This window comes from Triticum urartu, chromosome 3, assembly GCF_003073215.2.
Source record: "Triticum urartu cultivar G1812 chromosome 3, Tu2.1, whole genome shotgun sequence".
NCBI classification, from domain to species: domain Eukaryota; kingdom Viridiplantae; phylum Streptophyta; class Magnoliopsida; order Poales; family Poaceae; genus Triticum; species Triticum urartu.
In genome coordinates this window covers 494,928,279-494,943,597 of record NC_053024.1, presented here as the reverse complement: position 1 = coordinate 494,943,597, position 15,319 = coordinate 494,928,279, and positions in this window count along the sequence as shown.

Here is a 15,319-nt window from a genome sequence, read left to right as displayed (position 1 = left end):
AAAACGCCATCAGGGGGTGATTTGTGTGGTATTGGACAGTCCACAGGATTAAGAACCCGGTTTCACAGTTGGGGGGTGATGTGCTCGAAATCTGAGAGTTCAGGGGGTATGTGGACTTCTTACGAGATGCAAATACCAAATACTTTTAGTACGCTAATACGGGCGGGAGCGTCCGCCTTACTATGGTCGCTTTGGCTATGTAGAAATGGTTGTGTTTTTAATGGCAAAATCTCTTCTCCTATGCAGGTTATTTACCGTTGTACGCACTGGCTTCGTATGTGCTCTACTCTGCACCGAACGGAGTACCAACCGCTGTTCAAGGCGGTGTGTATGTGGTTGGAGCGGGTGGCCAGGGAGGTTTTTACCCAACATGGGTGGCAGCATAATCTCCGAATCGGTCCACCTTCTTCGTCGACATAGGCATAGTTTCGGCCCCATATGGCTTTACCATTGTTGTCGTTTTTATATTTTTTGTCAGACTGTTTGTTTGATGGTTGTGTGCATCTTAACTATGCAGAGGCCAGGTGTCGCTCTTTATATTTTGTATCCGCTCGATGCTACATTTTGAGTTAATAAAAGCGTCCTTCATCGAAAAATCTTTGTTTCTCTGTGGACTGCACTGACTTTCAATGCCATTGTAACATACTGTAAAACTCCTCCCATCTTAACACAGAAAGCGCGCAAGCCTTTTGCGTGTGCTTGAAAAAAATCCACTCCAAATTGACTGTCCATCAAACTGAGCGCACTTCTCCTGCGTCCACGCCGCTGCCCACCTGCACCCTTGCTACCCATTCGGGTCGTTGCCCTCTTCCACCGTCCTATATGTCGTTGGCGACTACCTTGTCTGTCACCATCAGCATGGATGATACCTGGGCGAAATCCGTGGGCATCCTGGACTTTGGCTACCGATCTGTCCGTCGTGGCTGCGGGAAAGAAGAACTCGTCAGTAAAGCCCGGCTCGGTTCCAACCTCCTAGTGGCCGGGAATCCCTCATAGCTTTTTGGAAGACACCACCGCCAAGGAGACGGTGTACCACTGACCGCAACTCCAAAGGCACCGGACAACGTCAGGCATGCCCACCTGTTGTTCGACAATATGCCCCGACAAAACCCAGTACATTCTTTGCCCCATATGGCATTTGCATTGGTGGATTCATTTGTTGCACCTTCCATTTGATCAATCTAGGGATGGTAGTTTAGTTGCCCGTATATTCTGTTGGACGAAATAATGCTAAACATTATTAATGATGTCAAGAGCATTAGCCTTTTGATATGGGGGGTATCAATTCCCCTTAATTTGAAGTTAGGCAAACATCGCACACTAAAAAAAGAAGGCAATCAAGCCAAGAGGTGCGATATTCACATATTTTGATAATGTTTTGTTGGTTGATTCTTGGTTGGCCACAAGCATGGATCCAGTATGTGTAATCGAGCAAAATGGCGTCAAATATTGGCAAAAAATCCACAAACTATATCATGAGCAAAAAACACTATGTGGAATCGCACCCAATCGCTACTGACCACAATGAGGGCTCTCTTCTACATAGATGGTTCACCATCCAAAAGAACGTGAGCGAGTTTGTTGGTTTCTACAAACAAGTGGTTGTCCGCAACCAAAGTGGCATAGGAGTCCAAAGCCATATGCAAGTTTGGCCTCGACTTTGTACCAACATATCAAGAAGCCACTCACTTTGTCCCACTGTTGGATGAAATTGAATAATAAGAAAACAAAGTGGCAAATCATCCTTGAAGACCTCCAAAATGGCACCAAGAAGATGAAGAAAAATGATGGATCTAGCTCCAATCAATTAATTGGATTGGAGGATGAAGAAGGAAAAAATGGAGTGGCGAGCATACAAGCCACCATACCAAAGAGGAACCTATAGGTGATGGGAAACAAGTAGGAGAAGGACAGGATCACATGTGATGGCGCGGCAAGGAAAATGTCTGCCACATGATGGGACACAAGTTTTCATAGTCAATCAAAACCCCGTCGGTACATGTCATATAATATGCTTAGCTGGCCTTCAAGGATACTCGAACATGTATGGGTACATTGGTGCACCCCTGCAGGTATAAATTTGTTCGAATAGTTACATTTGCGGTTATAGACGACTTGGAGCCTGTTAACTTGTTCATAGAACAACTTCAACTTAATAGTTAAAACTTGTCAACCATGTGAGTGCCTTGTGGGTCCTTCCTCGTAGGGTTTGTGAGGGGGAAACCAAGGCAGTGTTATGATTGTGGTTAGGTAGGTGCACTGACTAGTGGATCAACGTTCCTTTACTTCTTATGTGCTTTCTCACCTCATCAATAAACACAAGTTATAACGTATCTCTATAGAATGCTTAGTGCTTGCAGCAGCTAAACCGTACCCCTTCTTTGACAATGTGGAGTACTAGCTTAGGTATGATGTAAGCCTTGTGTAGTGAGACATGTAATCATCCTTGTTGGGAACACGGTATTTTAAAAAGAATCCTGCGATCACGCAAGATCTATCTAGGAGATGCATAGCAACGAGAGGGGAGAGTGTGTCCATGTACCCTCGTAGACCGAAAGCGGACGCGTTTAGTAACACGGTTGATGTAGTCGAATGTCTTCGCGATCCAACTGATCCTAGCACCGAACGTACGATACCTTTGTGTTCAGCACACGTTCAGCTCGATGACATCCCTCGAGCTCTTGATCCAGTTGAGGACGAGGGAGAGTTTCGTCAGCACGATGGCGTGTTGATGGTGATGATGAAGTTACCGGCGCAGGGCTTCGCCTAAGCACTACGATGATATGACCGAGGTGTGTAACTGTGGAGGGGGGCACCACACACGGCTAAGAGAAGACTTGGTGTGCCTTTGGGGTGCCCCCTCCCACGTATATAAAGGAGGGGGGAGAGGAGGCCGGCCCAAGGAGGGCGTGCCATAGGGGGGAGTCCTACTTGGACTCCCGGTCCAAGTAGGATTCGCCCCCCCTTCATATTCCATCTAGGAGAAGGAGGAAAGGAGAGGGAGAGGGGAAGGAAGGGGGACCGCGCCCCCTCCCCCTAGTCCAATTCGGACTACCCTTGGGGGCGCCACCTTGTGGCCTCCTCTCTTCTTCTCCCTTATGGCCCATTAACGCCCATAACTTCCCCGGGGGGGGGGGGGGTCCGGTAACCCCTGGTACTCCGACAATCATCTGAAACATCCCGATGTCCAAATGTGACCTTCCAATATATGAATCTTTACCTCTCGACCATTTCGAGACTCCTCGTCATGTCCATGATCTCCTCCGGGACTCTGAACAAACTTCGGTTCATCAAATCATATAACTCATAATACAAATCGTCATCGAACGTTAAGCTTGCGGACCCTACGAGTTCAAGAACTATGTAGACATGACCGAGACAAATCTCCGGTCAATAACCAATAGCGGAACCTAGATGCTCATATTGGCTCCTACATATTCTACGAAGATCTTTATCGATCAAACCGCATAACAACATACGTTGTTCCCTTTGTCATCGATATGTTACTTGCCTGAGATTCGATTGTCGGTATCATCATACCTAGTTCAATCTCGTCACCGGCAAGTCACTTTACTCGTTCCGTAATACATCATCCCATAACTAACTCATTAGTCACATTGCTTGCAAGGCTTATAGTGATGTGCATTATCGAGAGGGCCCAGAGATACCTCTCCATACATGGAGTGACAAATCCTAATCTCGATCTATGCCAACTCAACAAACACCATTGGAGACACCTGTAGAGCATCTTTATAATCATCCAGTTACGTTGTGACGTTAGATAGCACACAAGATGTTCCTCCGGTATCGGGAGTTGCATAATCTCATAGTCAGAGGAACATGTATAAGTCATGAAGAAAGTAATAGCAATAAAATTAAACGGTCATTATGCTAAGCTAACGGATGGGTCTTGTCCATCACATCATTCTCCTAATGATGTGATCCCGTTCATCAAATGACAACACATGTCTATGGTTAGGAAACCTTACCATCTTTGATTAACGACATAGTCTAGTAGAGGCTTACTAGGGACACGGTGTTTTGTCTATGTATCCACACATGTTTCAAGTTTCCGGTTAATACAATTCTAGCATGAATAATAAACATTTATCATGATATAAGGAAATATAAATAACAACTTTATTATTGCCTCTAGGGCATATTTCCTTTAGTCTCCCACTTGCACTAGAGTCAATAATCTAGATTACATAGTAACGATTCTAACACCCATGGAATCTTGGTGCTGATCATGTTTTGCTCATGAGAGAGGCTTAGTCAATGGGTCTGCAACATTCAGATCTATATGTATCTTGCAAATCTCTATGTCTCCCTCCTTGACTCGATCGCGGATGGAATTGAAGCGTCTCTTGATGTGCTTGGTTCTCTTGTGAAATCTGGATTACTGTGCCAAGGCAATTGCACCAGTATTGTCACAAAAGATTTTCATTGGACCTGATGCACTTGGTATTACACCTAGATCGGATACGAACTCCTTCATCCAGACTCCTTCATTTGCTGCTTCCGAAGCAGCTTTTTATTCCGTTGATCCCGCCATGACGCTCTGCTTGGAACTGCATCAACTGACAGCTCCACCATTCAATATAAATACGTATCCAGTTTGTGACTTAGAGTCATCCGGATCAGTGTCAAAGCTTGCATCGACATAACAATTTACGATGAGCTCTTTGTCACCTCCATAAACGAGAAACATATCCTTAGTCATTTTCAGGTATTTTAGGATGTTCTTGACCATTGTCCAGTGATCCACTCCTAGATTACTTTGTACCCCCTTGCCAAACTCATGGCAAGGCACACAATAGGTCTGGTACACAGCATGGCATACCTTATAGAACCTATGACTGAGGCATAGGGAATGACTTTCATTCTCTCTATATATTCTGCCGTGGTCGGGTTTTGAGTCTTACTCAACTTCACACCTTGTAACACATGCAAGAACCCTTTCTTTGACTGATCCATTTTGAACTGCTTCAAAACTTTATCCAGGTATGTGCTTTGTGAAAGTCCTATCATGCATCTTGATCTATCTCTATAGATCTTGATGCCCAATATATAAGCAGCTTCACCGAGGTCTCTCATTGAAAAAATCTTATTCAAGTATCCTTTTATGCTATCCAGAAATTCTATATCATTCTTGATCAACAATATTTCATCCAAATATAATATCAAAAATTCTACGGAGCTCCCGCTCACTTTCTTGTAAATACAGGCTTCTCTAAAAGTCTATATAAAACACTATGCTTTGATCACCTCATCAAAGTGTATATTCCAACTCCGAGATGCTTGCACCAGTCCATAAATGGACCGCTGGAGCTTGCACACTTTGTTAGCAACTTTAGGATCGACAAAACCTTCCGGTTGCATCATATACAACTCTTCTTTAAGATATCCATTAAGGAATGCAGTTTTGACATCCATTTGCCAGATTTCATAAAATGCGGCAATTGCTAACATGATCCGGATAGACTTAAGCATCGCTACGAGTGAGAAAATATCATTGTAGTCAACGCCTTGAACTTGTAGAAAACATTTTTGCGACAAGTCGAGCTTTGTAGATAGTAACACTATCATCAATGTCTATTGATATGTCTCCAACGTATCTATAATTTTTTATTGTTCCATGATATTATATTATCAACCTTGGATGTTTAATATGCATTTATATGCTATTTTATATGATTTTTGGGACTAACCTATTAACCCAGAGCCCAGTGCCAGTTTCTGTTTTTTCCTTGTTTTAGAATACCGCAGAAAAGGAAAATCAAACGGAGTCCAATTGACCTGAAACTTCACGGAACTTATTTTTGGACCAGAAGAAGCCCACGGAGTATCGGAGATGGACCAGGAGAGTCCCGGGCTGCCCACGAGGGTGGGGGGCGCGCCCACCCCCTTGGGCGCGTCCCCTGCCTCGTGGACAGCCCGGAGATCCACCGACGTACTTCTTCCTCCTATATATACCCATATACCCTAAAAACTTCGATGACGAGAATAGATCGGGAGTTCCACCGCCATAAGCCTCCGTAGCCACTGAAAACCAATCTAGACTCGTTCCGGCACCTTGCTGGAGGGGGAATCCCTCTCCGGTGGCCATCTTCATCATCCCGGTGCTCTCCATGATGAGGAGGGAGTAGTTCTCCCTTGGGGCTGAGGGTATGTACCAGTAGCTATGTGTTTGATCTCCCTCCCTCTCTCTCTCTCTCTCTCTCTCTCGTGTTCTTGAGGTGGTACGATCTTGATGTATCGCGAGCTTTGCTATTATAGTTGGATCTTATGATGTTTCTCCCCCTCTACTCTCTTGTAATGGATTGAGTTTTCCCTTTAAAGTTATCTTATCGGATTGAGTCTTTTAAGGATTTGAGAACACTTCATGTATGTCTTGCGTGGGATACCCGTGGTGACAATGGGGTATTCTATTGATCCACTTGATGTATGTTTTGGTGATCAACTTGCGGGTTCTGCCCATGAACCTATGCATAGGGGTTGGCACACGTTTTCGTCTTGACTCTCCGGTAGAAACTTTGGGGCACTCTTTGAAGTTCTTTGTGTTGGTTGAATAGATGAATCTGAGATTGTGTGATGCATATCGTATAATCATACCCACGGATACTTGAGGTGACATTGGAGTATCTAGGTGACATTAGGGTTTTGGTTGATTTGTGTCTTAAGGTGTTATTCTAGTACGAACTCTATGACAGATTTAACGGAAAGAATAGCTTCATGTTATTTTACTACGGACTCTTGAATAGATCGATCAGAAAGGATAACTTTGAGGTGGTTTCGTACCCTACCATAATCTCTTCGTTTGTTCTCCGCTATTAGTGACTTTGGAGTGACTCTTTGTTGCATGTTGAGGGATAGTTATGTGATCCAATTATGTTATTATTGTTGAGAGAACTTGGACTAGTGAAAGTATGAACCCTAGGCCTTGTTTCAACACATTGCAATACCGTTTGTGCTCATTTTTATCATTAGTTACCTTGCTGTTTTTATATTTTCAGATTACAAAAACCATTATCTACTATCCATATTGCACTTGTATCACCGTATCTTCGCCGAACTAGTGCACCTATACAATTTACCATTGTATTGGGTGTGTTGGGGACAGAAGAGATTCTTTGTTATTTGGTTGCAGGGTTGCTTGAGAGAGACCATCTTCATCCTATGCCTCCCACAGATTGATAAACCTTAGGTCATCCACTTGAGGGAAATTTTCTACTGTCCTACAAACCTCTGCACTTGGAGGCCCAACAACGTCTACAAGAAGAAGGTTGTGTAGTAGACATCAAGCTCTTTTATGGCGCCGCTACAGGGGAGGTTAGCGCTTGAAAGTATATCTTTAGATCTTGCAATCGAATCTTTTTGTTTCTTGTTTTAGCACTAGTTTAGTTTATAAAATAAAACTACAAAAAAATATGGAATTGAGTTTGCCTCATACGCTTCATCTTTTTAATATCTTTCGTGAGTTTGATGGAAAGGAAAATTGTGCCAAAGTGTTAGAAGAAGAATGCATTAAAATGTTTGGCACTAAATATTTTAATGATGAGCATGATTGCAATGTTGTTAGTATGAATTCCTTGAATATCCATGATGCTAATGATATGCAAAGCCACAAGCTTGGGGAAGCTATGTTTGATGAAGATGATATTTTTTGTCCCCCAAGTTTTGATGAGCAAATGTATTATGATGAAAGCATGCCTCCTATTTATGATGATTATATTTATGAAAGTAGATTTGGAGAGGTCATGACTTTATTTTGTGATGAATCCACTATTTCGGAAGAGGTTCCAATTGATTATGAGAACAAAGTTGCTATCTATGATGATTATTGTGATGACTTGTATGCTATAAAGAATAATGATACCCATGAAACTTGTCATCATGATTTTAGTTTTCAATTGGATTATGCCTCACATGATAATTATTTTGTTGAGTTTTCTCCCACTATTATTCATGAGAAGAATTTTTCTTATGTGGAGAATAATAAAACTTATATGCTTGTAGATCAAGAAAAGAATGCTTTATGTGATAGTTATATTGTTGAATTAATTCATGATTATACAGAAAATTATTATGAGGGAGGAACATATGCTTGTAGGAATTGCAATAATATCAAGTTCCCTCTCTATGTGCTTAAAGTTTTGAAGTTATCCTTGTTTTACCTTCCTATGCAAGTTGATCCTTGTTCCCACAAGTTGTTTGCTCAAAAAATCCCTATGCATAGGAAGTGAGTTAGACTTAAATGTGCTAGTAATATTCTTCATGATGCTCTCTTTATATTTCAATTATTATCTTTTATGTGAGCATCATTGAAATCATCATGCCTAGCTAGGGGCGTTAAACGATAGCACTTGTTGGGAGGCAACCTAATCTTATTCTTGTTCTTTACTTTTTGCTCCTGTTTAGTAATAGATAATTCATCTAGCCTCTGTTTATATGTAGTTTTATGTCTTAATTAGTGTTTGTGCCAAGTGGAATCTTTGGGAAGACTTGGGGAAAGTCTTTGCGATCATGCTGTAAAAAACAGAAACTTTAGCGCTTACGAGATTTGCTGCCATTTTTTATTAGAGAGTGCTATTTAGTTAATTCTTTTTGAAGATGATTAATAGATAAATTACTCACGTCCAGAAATTTATTTTAGAATTTTTGGGGTTTGAGAAGTATACGTTTGATCCAGATTACTACAGACTGTTCTGTTTTTAACAGATTCTGTTTTCTATGTGTTGTTTGCTTATTTTGATGAATCTATGAGTAGTATCGGAGGGTATGAACCATAGAGAAGTTGTAATACAGTAGATATTACACCAATATGAATTTATAATGAGTTCACAACAGTACCTAAGTGGTGATTTATTTTCTTATACTAACGGAGCTCACGGGACTTTCTGTTTAAGTTTTGTGTTGTGAAGTTTTCAAGTTTTGGGTAAAGATTTGATGGAGTATGGAACAAGGAGTGGCAAGAGCCTAAGATTGGGGATGCCCATGGCACACCAAGATAATCTAAGGACACCAAAAAGCCAAAGCTTGGGGATGCCCCGGAAGGCATCCCCTCTTTCGTCCTCATCCATCGGTAACTTTACTTGGAGCTATATTTTTATTCGCACATGATATGTGTTTTGCTTGGAGCGTCATTTTATTTTATTTTGTTTTGCTTGCTGTTTGATTAAAATACCAAGATCTTAAATTATTAAATGTTAGAGAGTCTTCACATAGTTGCATAATTATTCGACCGCTCATTGATCTTCACTTATATCTTTCGGAGTTGTTTGTCGTTTGCTCTAGTGCTTCACTTATATCTTTTTAGAGCATGACGGTGGTTTTATTTTGAAGAAATAGATGAACTCTTGTGCTTCACTTATATTATTTTAAGAGTCTTTAGAACAGCATGGTATTTTGCTTTGGTTATGAAACTAGTCCTAATATGATGGGCATCCAAGTGGGGTATAATAAAAACTTTCATATAAAGTACATTGAATACTATGAGAAGTTTGATACTTGATAATTATTTTGAGATATGGAGATGGTGATATTAGAGTCATGTTAGTTGAGTAGTTGTGAATTTGAGGAATACTTGTGTTGAAGTTTGTGATTCCCGTAGCATGCACGTATGGTGAACAGTTATGTGACGAAGTCGGAGCATGATTTATTTATTGATTGTCTTCCTTGTGAGTGGCAGTCGGGGACGAGCGGTGGTCTTTTCCTACCAATCTACCCCCCTAGGAGCATGCGCGTAGTACTTTGTTTCGATAACTAATAGATTTTTGCAATAAGTATGTGAGTTCTTTATGACTAATGATGAGTCCATGGATTATACGCACTCTCACCCTTCCACCATTGCTGGCATCTCTAATACCGCGCACCTTTCGCCGGTATCATACACCCACCATATACCTCCCTCAAAACAGCCACCATACCTACCTATCATGGCATTTCCATAGCCATTCCGAGATATATTGCCATGCAACTTACCACCATTCCATTTATTATGACACGCTCCATCATTGTCATATTGCTTTGCATGATCATGTAGTTGATATCGTATTTGTGGCAAAGCCACCGTTCATAATTCTTTCATGCATGTCACTCATGAGTCATTGCACATCCCGGTACACCGCCGGAGGCATTCATATAGAGTCATACTTTGTTCTAGTATTGAGTTGTAATCTTTGAGTTGTAAATAAATAGAAGTGTGATGATCATCATTAATAGAGCATTGTCCCAAAAAAAGAAAGGCCAAAAAAAGAAAGGCCAAATAAAAAAGAAAGGCCAAATAAAAAAAGGGGCCAAATAAAAAAATAAAAAAATAAAAGGGACAATGCTACTATCCTTTTTTCCACACTTGTGCTTCAAAGTAGCACCATGATCTTCATGATAGAGGGTCTCTTGTTTTGTCACTTTCATATACTAGTGGGAAATTTTCATTATAGAACTTGGCTTGTATATTCCAACAATGGGCCTCCTCAAGTGCCCTAGGTCTTCGTGAGCAAGCAAATTGGATGCACACCCACTTAGTTTCTTTTTGAGCTTTCATACACTTATAGCTCTAGTGCATCTGTTGCATGGCAATCCCTACTCACTCACATTGATATCTATTGATGGGAATCTCCATAGCCCGTTGATACGCCTAGTTGATGTGAGACTATCTTCTCCCTTTTGTATTCTCCACAACCACCCTTCTATTCCACATATAGTGCTATGTCCATGGCTCACGCTCATGTATTGCGTGAAGATTGAAAAAGTTTGAGAACACCAAAAGTATGAAACAATTACTTGGCTTGTCATCGGGGTTGTGCATGATTTAAATACTTTGTGTGGTGAAGATGGAGCATAGCCAGACTATATGATTTTGTAGGGATAACTTTCTTTGGCCATGTTATTTTGAGAAGACATAATTGCTGGGTTAGTATGCTTGAAGTATTATTATTTTTATGTCAATATTAAACTTTTGTCTTGAATCTTATGGATCTGAATATTCTTGCCACAATAAATAGAATTACATGGATAAATATGTTAGGTAGCATTCCACATCAAAAATTCTGTTTTATGATTTACCTACTCGAGGACGAGCAGGAATTAAGCTTGCGGATGCTGATACGTCTCCAACGTATCTATAATTTTTGATTGTTCTATGCTATTATATTTTCAACCTTGGATGTTTTATATGCATTTATATGCTATTTTATATGATTTTTGGGACTAACCTATTAACCCAGAGCCCAGTGCCAGTTTCTGTTTTTTCCTTATTTTAGAGTATCGTAGAAAAGGAAAATCAAACAGAGTCCAATTGACCTGAAACTTCACGGAACTTATTTTTGGACCAGAAGAAGCCCACGGAGTATCGGAGATGGACCAGGAGAGTCTCAGGATGCCCACGAGGGTGGGGGGCGCGCCCACCCCCTGGGCGCGCCCCCTGCCTCGTGGACAGCCCGGAGATCCACCGACATACTTCTTCCTCCTATATATACCCATATACCCTAAAAACTTCGATGACGAGAATAGGTCGGGAGTTCCACCGCCAGAAGCCTCCGTAGCCACTGAAAGCCAATCTAGACTCGTTCTGGCACCCTTTTGGAGGGGGAATCCCTCTCCGGTGGCCATCTTCATCATCCCGGTGCTCTCCATGACGAGGAGGGAGTAGTTCTCCCTTGGGGCTGAGGGTATGTACCAGTAGCTATGTGTTTGATCTCTCTCTCTCTCTCTCTCTCTCGTGTTCTTGAGGTAGTAGGATCTTGATGTATTGCGAGCTTTGCTATTATAGTTGGATCTTATGATGTTTCTCCCCCTCTACTCTCTTGTAATGGATTGAGTTTTCCCTTTGAAGTTATCTTATCAGATTGAGTCTTTAAGGATTTGAGAACACTTCATGTATGTCTTGCGTGGGATACCTGTGGTGACAATGGGGTATTCTATTGATCCACTTGATGTATGTTTTGGTGATCAATTGCGGGTTCTGCCCATGAACCTATGCATAGGGGTTGGCACACGTTTTCGTCTTGACTCTCCGGTAGAAACTTTGGGGCACTCTTTGAAATTCTTTGTGTTGGTTGAATAGATGAATCTGAGATTGTGTGATGCATATCGTATAATCATACCCATGGATACTTGAGGTGACATTGGAGTATCTAGGTGACATTAGGATTTTGGTTGATTTGTGTCTTAAGGTGTTATTCTAGTACGAACTCTATGACAGATTGAACGGAAAGAATAGCTTCAATTTTACTATGGACTCTTGAATAGATCGATCAGAAAGGATAACTTTGAGGTGGTTTCGTACCCTACCATAATCTCTTCGTTTGTTCTCCGCTATTAGTGACTTTGGAGTGACTCTTTGTTGCATGTTGAGGGATAGTTATGTGCTCCAATTATGTTATTATTGTTGAGAGAACTTGGACTAGTGAAAGTATAAACCCTAGGCCTTGTTTCAACATATTGCAATACCGTTTGTGCTCATTTTTATCATTAGTTACCTTGCTGTTTTTATATTTTCAGATTACAAAAACCATTATCTACTATCCATATTGCACTTGTATCACCATCTCTTCGCCGAACTAGTGCACCTATACAATTTACCATTGTATTGGGTGTGTTTGGGACACGAGAGACTCTTTGTTATTTGGTTGCAGGGTTGCTTGAGAGAGACCATCTTCATCCCATGCCTCCCACGGATTGATAAACCTTAGGTCATCCACTTGAGGGAAATTTGCTACTGTCCTACAAACCTCTGCACTTGGAGGCACAACAACGTCTACAAGAATAAGGTTGTGTAGTAGACATCATATCTTCCTCTTGAAGATCCATTTATTCTCAATGGCTTGCCGATCATCGGGCAATTCCACCAAAGTCCACACTTTGTTCTCATACGTGGATCCTATCTCAGATTTCATGGCCTCAAGCCATTTATCAGAATCTGGGCTCATCATCGCTTCCTCATAGTTCGTAGGTTCATCATGGTCTAGTAACATGACTTCCAGAACAGGATTACCGTACCACTCTGGTAAGGAACATGCTCTGGTTGACCTACGAGGTTCGGTAGTAACTTAATCTGAAGTTTCATGATCATTATCATTAGCTTCCTCTCTAGTTGGTGTAGGCATCACTGGAACTGATTTCTGTGATGAGCTACTTTCCAATTCGAGAGAAGGTACAATTACCTCATCAAGTTCTACTTTCCTCCCACTCACTTCTTTCGAGAGAAACTCCTTCTCTAGAAAGGATCTATTCTTAGCAACAAAGATCTTGCCTTCGGATTTGTGATAGAAGGTGTACCCAACAGTTTCTTTTGGGTATCCTTTGAAGACGCACTTGTCCGATTTGGATTCAAGCTTATCAGTTTGAAACCTTTTCACATAAGCATCGCAACACCAAACTTTAAGAAATGACATCTTTGGTTTCTTGCCAAACCATAGTTCATACGGTGTCATCTCAACGAATTTAGACGGTGCCCTATTTAATGTGAATGTAGCTGTCTCTAATGCATAACCCCAAAATTATAGTGGTAAATCAGTAAGAGACATCATAGATCGCACCATATCTAATAAAGTACGGTTACGACGTTCAGACACACCATTACGATGTGGTGTTCTAGGTGGCGTGAGTTGTGAAACTATTCCACATTGTTTTAAATGAAGGCCAAACTCGTAATTCAAGTATTCGCCTCCGCGATCAAATCGTGGAAACTTTATCTTCTTGTTACGATGATTCTCCACTTCACTTTGAAATTCTTTGAACTTTTTCAAATGTTTCAGACTTGTGTTCCATTAAGTAGATATACCCATATCTGCTCAAATCATCTGTGAAGGTCAGAAAATAATGATACCCGTCGCGAGCCTCAACACTCATCGGACCACATACATCGGTATGTATTATTTCCAATAAGTCAGTGGCTCGCTCTATTGTTCCGGATAACGGAGTTTTAGTCATCTTGCCCATGGGGCATGGTTTGCAAGCATCAAATGATTCACAATCAAGTGATTCCGAAAGTCCATCCGCATGGAGTCTCTTCATGCGCTTTACACCAATATGATCTAAACGGCAGTGCCACAAATATGTTGCACTATCATTATCAACTTTGCATCTTTTGGCATTAATATTATGAATATATGTATCACTACGATCGAGATTCAATAAACCATTTACATTGGGTGTATGACCATAGAAGGTTTTATTCATGTAAACAGAACAACAATTATTCTCTGACTTAAATGAATAACCGTATTTGCAATAACCATAATCCAATCATATTCATGCTCAACACAAACACCAAATGACATTTATTTAGGTTCAACACTAATCCCGAAGGTAGAGGGAGTGTGCGATGGTGATCTTATCAACCTTGGAATCACTTCCAACACACATCGTCACCTCGCCCTTAACTAGTCTTTGTTCATTTTGCAACTCCTGTTTTAGTTACTAATCTTAGCAACTGAAACGATATCAAATACCCTACGGTTACTATAAACACTAGTAAAGTACACATCAATAACATGTATATCGGATATACCTTTGTTCACTTTGCCATCCTTCTTATCCACCAAGTATTTCGGGTAGTTCCGCTTCCAGTGACCATTCCCTTTGCAGTAGAAGTACTCAGTTTCAGGCTTAGGTCTAGCTTTGGGTTTCTTCATGGGAGTGGAAACTTGCTTGTCATTCTTCTTGAAGTTCCCTTTCTTTTCCTTTGCCCTTTTTCTTGAAACTAGTGGTCTTATCAACCATCAACACTTGATGCTTTTTCTTGATTTCTACTTCGCTGATTTCAGTATCGCGAAGAGCTCGGGAATCGTTTTCATCATCCCTTGCACATTATAGTTCATCACGAAGTTCTAGTAGCTTGGTGATAGTGACTACAGAACTCTGTCAATCACTATCTTATCTGGAATATTAACTCCCACTTGATTCAAGCAATTGTACTACCCAGACATTCTGAGTACATGCTCACTGCCTGAGCCATTCTCCTCCATCTTGTAGGCAAAGTACTTGTCAGAGGTCTCAAACCTCTTGACATGGGCATGAGTCTGAAATACCAATTTCAACTCTTGGAACATCTCATATGCTCTATGGCATTCAAAACATTTTTTAAGTCCTGGTTCTAAGCCGTAAAGCATGGTGCACTAAACTATCAAGTAGTCATCATACTAAGCTTGTCAAACGTTCATAACGTCTGCATTTGCTCCTGTAATAGGTCTGTCACCTAGCGGTGCACCAAGGACACAATTCTTCTGTGGATCAACGAGGATGATCCTTAGATCACGGACCCAGTCCGCATCATTGCTACTATCATCTTTCAACTTAGTTTTCTCTAGGAACA